Source organism: Onychomys torridus, chromosome 9, assembly GCF_903995425.1.
Source record: "Onychomys torridus chromosome 9, mOncTor1.1, whole genome shotgun sequence".
Taxonomy (NCBI): domain Eukaryota; kingdom Metazoa; phylum Chordata; class Mammalia; order Rodentia; family Cricetidae; genus Onychomys; species Onychomys torridus.
Window position 1 is genome coordinate 10,004,729 of NC_050451.1, and position 7,838 is coordinate 10,012,566.

The 7,838-nt window shown below is 41.1% G+C and overlaps 1 pseudogene; it reads right to left on the bottom strand.

Moving 5' to 3' along the window:
- Positions 1-817: 817 nt before the first annotated feature.
- On the bottom strand, positions 818-1,537 carry LOC118591463 (annotated as a pseudogene).
- Positions 1,538-7,838: the final 6,301 nt, after the last annotated feature.

A 7,838-nucleotide genomic window follows, 5' to 3' on the forward strand; every position in this document is an offset into this window, starting at 1 on the left:
CAGAGGATGCTCCAGGAGTCCAATTGTCGAGAAAGAGGAGGGACTGTAAGAGTTTGAATTGTTGGGACCAAGATTGGAAAAAGCACAGGGACAAATAGCCAAAAGAATGGAAGCACATGAATTATGAACCAAAGGCTGTGGAACCCCCAGCTGGATCAGGCCCTCTGGATAAGTGAGACAATTGAATAGCTTGAACTGTTTGGGAGGCATCCAGGCTGTGGGTCTGGGACCTGTCCTTAGTGCATGAGCTGGCTGTTTGGAACCTTGGGCTTACACAGGGACACATGCTCAGCCTGGAAGGAGGTGACAGGACCTGCCTGTACTGAATCCACCAGGTTTAAATGAATCCCCAGGGGAGTCTTAGCCCTGGAGGACATGGGAATGGAGGGGAGGGGCTGGGGAGAAGGTAGGGGCAGGGGCTGGAGGGGGAGGACAGGGAAACCCATGGCTGATGTGTAAAATTAAAACACAAATATAATAAAAAAAATTCCTATCCAAAAAAAAAAAGAAAGAAAAGAAAAGAAACAAACAAGGTTTGTCAGGGTCCTGGTTTTGGAGATTAAAGAAAATGGAAAGATTTGCCTCTGTTAAGTTCCTCATGCCAGAGAGCATCTAACAGCACATTTGTGGTAAGAGAAGAATAGGACTGATTAGGGGAACCCAATAGATAATGTGCTTTGTAAGATCAGTGTTAATCTCTTCTTGAGGACAGTCAAGACCAAGTCACCTTCAAGATGCTCCATCTCTTAAAGGCTTGAGCATTTTCTTCTTCTTTTTTTAAAAAAAGTATGATCATTTATTTGTTACCCTTAAAGATTTATTTTTGACTGGACTCAGACTGAGAAGTAGAAGTTCTCAGAGAGGACAGCCTACGTCTCTTGGCAATCTGTTTCTGGCACTTTACTTTGGCTTCCTTCATTCTCTTGGCCAAAAGTTCAGCATATTCTGCAGCTTCTTCCTTGTTTTTCTTTGTTTGTTGTTTCTTTAGAGCAATATAACAGCATTTGTGTCGCAGGACATGTAGTGTAAGAAGATGCTGAATCTTGGGTGCTCTGGTCCTGGGCTTCTTACCTTCTCTGTTTAACAACTTTCTGACCACGTATTGGCGAACATCATCTTCTTTAGAGAGATTAAAAAGCTTTCGGGTTCTGCAAGCTCTTTTAGGTCACAACCAAGAGGCACAGGAATATCCTTCTTTCCTTTGTTTTCAATAACCAAGTTGAGAACACTGAGATTGGCACCCACGATGCATCCTTGAACGGACTTGGGCTTCCTCTATCCAGTTCTCCTTGGTCTATAACAAGAACGTCTCCTACTCAACAGCAGGCGCACTCTGCCATGGGTCAAAATGCCTTGCTTCATGGGAAAACCTTGTTTGTCATTCCTGCCACCAATTGGGACCACATAACCCTTCCACTCTTCACCCAGCCACTTCTGTGGCCATGCGCTCTTCATAGAACATACAAAGCTGGGGCTCATCGTCCATTTCGATGAGATTCTGACAGCCCAGGGCAGAGAAGGAGATGTTCAGCTTCATCTTGACATAGCCGACTGCCTAGGAGGTGACATAAAAAAGAGCAAGGCCCCAGTATTTTCAATTCCATTATGTTGGAGACCAGGCTTATAGCACATAAAATTCTGAAGGAAGAAACCATACCCAATCCAGAGCCAACTAAATCTGAACATTCTAGAGGACAAACCACAGAGAAAAGGATACCAACTGTCTTTTCAACTAAATTGATGTTTGGCTGCTTAAGCTAGATGATGCTCACATATCCATCCATTGTTTCATCATTTTATATTATTATGTCAGTACCAAAAAGTGACTCAATATGAAAAACAAAATTGAGACAGTTGTTACTGTGTAGACCAGGTTGGCCGTGAAGTCACCAGGCTGTCCCTGAACATAAGAGGACCCATTTAACTCAGCTTCCTGAGTATTAAGACTATATTCATGCACCTCATATGGACTTCAAAATCAAAAACTTAAAGAAAAGTATCTTAAAAGAAAAAAATATCCAGAAAGAGAGGAGAAAAGAGAGACACATGCAGAGAAAGAGTGGAAGGAGAGAGGGAGAAGGAGGGAAAGTAATAAAGAAACAAAATCTAAGGTTTCTCAGACAGCACCACTATCACAAGATCTGAATGTAACACATCTGTACAATCACATTCAAAGTAGGGGTCATAGCTCACAGGTAAGGCTGGAATTGTTGCTAAATATCTAGTTTCCCTTGTTACATGATATATCAAAAGAGTTTACCTAGCTAAAATGGTAAAATACAATTAAATTGCAGGACATAAAATCAACTTGCAAACATAGGTTTTCTCTACATTAGCAATGAACTACATGTAAACTAATCCCAATTGCAATGACTCAAAAAAAAAAAAGAAAAGAAAAGAAAAATGCTCCTGAATAAAGTAAGCTGTGCACTAACAATTATAAAATGATTAAGGAAATTACTTAAAACACTAATAAAGGAGAAGGGATTCTGTATTAACACATTAGAAGGGCAGAAATTTTTAAGATGTCTGTACTCAAATAGCTGTCTACAGCCTTGGTGGCCTACCTACCAAAATTCTAATGACATGGTGCACATAGACAACAATAATCATAAAAGTTCATTTGAAATCACAAAATACCCCCAAGTAACTGACAGAGTTTTGAGCAAAAGAAAAGCTGGAGCCATCACAAACCTTTCTTTTAAAATTTTATTACAAACCTATAGTGATTCAAACAGCCTGGGAGAAGCATAAAAATAGACAAAGAGCAAGAAGACAGAGTAAAGAGCACAGAAATAAATCCATGCATTTGTGCTCAATTGATTTTCAACAAAGGTGCCAAGAACACACAGTGCGAAAAGGATAGTCTCAGTAATAAATGAGTGGGAGATTTGGGTATTTACATGCAGAAGAATACAATAGACCCTTATCTCATTCCAGATATAGGAATACATTTTCAAGTGGATTAAAGACTGAAATATAAGGCCTGAAACTATAAAAATCACTTGTGTTAGTTATTGTTCTCTTACTGCGACAAAACACCATGACCAAGGCAGCTTATAAAGGGAAGTATTTCATTTGGGCTTATGGCTTTGAAGAGTTAGAGTTCATGATGGCACAGCCAAAGTATGGAGGCAGGAACAGCTGAGAGCTTACATCTTGATCTGCAACTTGGAGGCAGACAGAGAGACACGGGGAATGTTGCAAGTGTTTCGAAACCTCAAAGCCCATAACACACCTCCTAATAAGGTCACCTCCTCATCCTTTCCACAAAGGTCTACCATCCGGGTATCAAGTATTCAAATATATGAGTCTATGGAAGCCATTCTCTTCCAAACCATCTCACCAATGGGGAAAGTATCCATGAAAATTATATTAGTCTAACTAAGTGATTACTTGGCTATGAACCCAAAAGTACAAGCAACAAAAGGCAGAAAACATGCACATGGGATTTCTCTGCTGAAAGAGCATCTGCACTGCAAACAGTGAATAAAGGACAATCTGTGGGTTAGGAGTACTTGGACCAGCAACTCAGTATTTAGAGAGCTGAAGAAGCCTTGAGGGAATGTGTAAAGAGTGGATGAAGTCCTGAGTGAATGTGTATTGCTTGACATGGGCATAGCCATGTTAACAATCAAAGCCTCAGACCCCTGGGAGTGACAAAGCCGTCCTCTTGGCTGAGTGTGAATGCTGGCTGTGTGTGCAAAAACTAGCGATGGCAGCTTCCTCCTCCAGGATAACTGCAGCCTGGGAGTGTTTGCCTATAGGAGCATCCTGGTAATACTGGTTAGCACCTGCCCCTGTGGTATACACAATAAAACTGCTAAGGCTCCAGTATGACATTGCTTAGTTTTTACTGCTCCTTCAGAGCCAGCATGCCACAGCTGATCCCAGATATTCTGGACATGTGTCTGTGTATCTGTACTTTCTTCATTCATGCTTTGTCCCAAAACCAAGCTGTGATGCACATGGCCTTGATGGACCAGAGTGTAGAAGTACTCCAATATGGATCTTCTCCACAAGACATGAACATCCTCAAACATCATGGGAAGATACTGAGGGAGGATCATGCTGGGGAGATTTTACAGCAGGATTGGGTATACACCTCATCATCTGTATCTTCCAACCTCAGAAGTCACTTAGTGTCATTGCTTCCACATTCCTCTAGCTAAGGTCACAATCTCCCAGCTCCAAAGAGGGGTAGGAGGAGGCACATAATCCCTTGCAACTGATGTGAATTATGTCAAGAAATTGGAAGTCATTTTTTAAATCCACCCCTCAACTAGTCTCTGACAAAAGAGGATGGGAGAACTCTGATAAGTGGGCTAACAGCTGAATAAAATAAGGGCCTTACATCAAGTAAGAAGTTAAAAATGGCTATTGGGGTTCACAGCAAAGATCTTATATCAGAGTCAATCAATCCATCTTCCCAATGCCAACAACTCAAGGTGGCAATCTCTTACAGATACCTCTGCCTAATGTCCAACTGGCCTTCAGAGATAGGGATCTTTCTCTTTTTTTTTTAAATAACTGTTTTATATCTGATTACATGTTTTACAAAATCAGTTCTTATCCCATGCAAATATATTGCCTCATGTCAGGCCACTTTGATGAGGCTGAGAAGTAGGAAAGTAAGAACAAATGATGGGGCTGTTCAATCAATATCATCAGATTCTCAAAGGCTATAATGATTAAGAGTTGCAGCTTGGGTTTGGGGAGATAGCTGTGGTGAGAAAGCAACTCCTATGCAAGTATGAGCACCTGACAATGCCAGCACCCTTGTAAAGCTAAGCTGGGTGGTGTGTATCTATAACCCCAGCACTAAGGACATGATTACAGCAAGATCCCTGGGGTGCACTGGCTAGAAGACCTAGCCAGATCAATGAGATCCACACTCAGTGAGAGACTCTGTCTCAAATCATAAGGATGAGCACAATTAAGGCACACACACACACACACACACACACACACACACACACACACACACACAGCTGTTTCTTGGTAGAAGTGGTCCTTGGTCTCTATCAAAAAAACATACTCCGATGAGCAAAAGCTTTGTAAAAACATGAGTCTAGATTTTTCTCTTGGCATCAACACTGATAACCTGGCCTTCATGAAGGTCATTGGTCATTCCTAAAATCTTCACAGTGCAAGCAGATATCAGATTTTCTGTCATGGTCTGGAGCAGGCAGAGGAGACACACAAAATGCAACCTTTGGTCCTTATCAATTTTCCTTCCTAAATGACTCCTCAGCTTGCATTTAAAGATAAAGAAGCAAGGGCAGTTTTCCCTGGGTGTTCACAGCAGCTTTGAGTGCACACATTGCAAGCAGAATTCATTATCCTCTCCAGTGAAACCCGTGTAGACTCTTATGTGTGAAATTTCATTTGGTACCAACATCCTTTCCCACAAAGAAGCCAGGCCAAAAGTTTTAGAATACATATTATTAAGTTCTCCCTCTCTGCTAGTCTAGCAACATTGAATCCTTCAATAAATCCTGGTTAGACTGATTCAGTAATTCCTCTTCTCTGTCCCATAACTACTGGTTGGTTAGGGGAGTCATCAGATGCTCACAGGGCTACTGATGTAACTTATGTCCTGAGTTCCTTCTGCAGGCTGCCACAGCACTGCTGCTTTGGGGATCCAATGTCATAGATCTTCCATAAACCTCTACTTACTCTGTGCCTGCAAGTTTAAGCCCTGAGGCTTTAGTTCTAGTCACAAGACTTGTTTGTTTGTTTGTTTTCTTGCGTGTTTATGTGGCCCAAGCTATCCTCAAACTTAGAATAACCCTCCTGCCTCAGCCTCCTGAGCACTGGAATTTAAAAGAGTGAACTATCACACTTAGTTTCTATTATAAACTCTTTTTTGTATTCCCCAAGCTTGCCTCAACCTCATTATGTAGTCACTTACAAAGGATAATATTGTACTTCTGATCCTTTTGGCTATCCAGTATTGGTATTACAGGTGTATGCTATCATGCATGATTTAGAAAATGTTTGGGATCAAACCCAGGGTTTATGCAAGCTCTACAATCTATCTACAGACTGAGCTACATTCACAGCACTGTAAAATTCTTGATGTGTGATCTATCTACAGCCTACTTGTTTGGCCTCATTTCCCAGTGACCCCTCTCATAAATCTTCTCATCATTTTCCAGAAATACTATTTTACAGCAAACATATTGCCTTTTCTTCAATACATACCCAGAGTAGAATTACTAGATGGTATCATAGTTAAATAAAGCTGTCTCATTGTCTCAGTCTGAAAACACACACCATTTCTTCTTTACCTTGTACAAGGCTGTATACTTAAGGACTTAAAGTAAATGTCATCTTTTTACTATTGTCATTGTATAAAGAATTGTTGAGTGCCTACTATATAGGTTGGCCTTTGTGTTAAGTAATATATGTTATCTCAGTTAATATTCTCAGTGACCTCATAAGTAAACATACAAGGAGCTCAGTCTAGAGAGGTTAATGCCTCAGGCTCGGACACTTGGGATCCTAAAAATCCAGTGCTAAAGCCACCACGAAGCTCACAGGAGGGAAAGCCGAGGAGTCCCCCATGTTGATATCTGGCATCCCTGCCAGCGACATTCATTTCTATGTCCACACTTCTGCAATGAGACACAGCCAGTCGCAAAATTAACCATTTAATCATCCTTGGATACTGATTTAAAATATAAACTGTTTACAAACATAATAAACGACAGTGAGGGAAAATGTGGACATTCAGTAGTTACTTAATGAAACGACAGAACTGTGATTTACTGGCACTGCAGTTATTTGTTACGTGTTTTGAGTTTTTTTTTTTTTCTTTTTCTGTCACTTAGAGCTGTGCTGAGCTATTCAGGGATCAGGTGCTATGAGGTAGGATATGCTTGAGAGACAGTATAAAAGAAGGAATAAGAAACATACTTTAGTATTGTGTTTATAATTATTAAAAAGGAGACCAGTAAGATGGCTCAGCAGCTTGTATATGGAGGTGGAGTTTTCTGCCCCAACCACCTGGTCCCAAATAAACACACAAAAGCTTATATTAATTACAGAATACTCAGCTCTTAGCTCAAGGTTATTATTAACTAGCTCTTACATTTAAATTAACCCATTTCTATTCATCTATGGCTTTACCAGTTCTCTAGTATTTTGCTTCTTGGGCAGCTAGCTTGCATCTCCCTGTTGTTCTGCTTTTTTTCTTCCCCTCCTTAGTTTGGTTTTCCCATCTAACTTTATCCTGCCTGGCTATTGGCTAAATAGCTTCTTTATTAACCAATGAAAATAATACATATTCATAGCATACAGAAGGATCACCCCACAGCAGCAGGTGTCCTACAAAGCAAGCTGGAAAAGAAAGGGTTTATACAACTTACAATTCTATATCACTGTCCATCACCAAAGGAAGTCAGGACAGGAGCTCCTGCTGGGCAGGAACCTGGAAGCAGGAGCTGATGCAGGGGCCGTGGAGGACTGTTGCTGCTTACTGGCTTGCTTTACAAGGCTTGTTCAGCCTGCTTTCTTATAGAACCCAGGACCACCAGCCCAGGGGTGGTATACTCACAATGAGGTGGACCCTCACTCATTGATCACTAATTGAGAAAATGCCATACAGCTGGATCTTATGGAGGCATTTTTGGGGGCTCCTTCCTCTCTGACGACTCTAGTTTGTGTCAAGTTGACACACAAAAACAGCCAGTACTACAGGAAAAGACACTTGCCACCAAGCCTGATGACTTGAGTGCAATCCCCAGAACTCATGTGGTGGAAGAAAGAACCAACTCCTACAAGTTGACCTCTGATCCTATACATATTTTATTACACATCTACCACCACAGCTC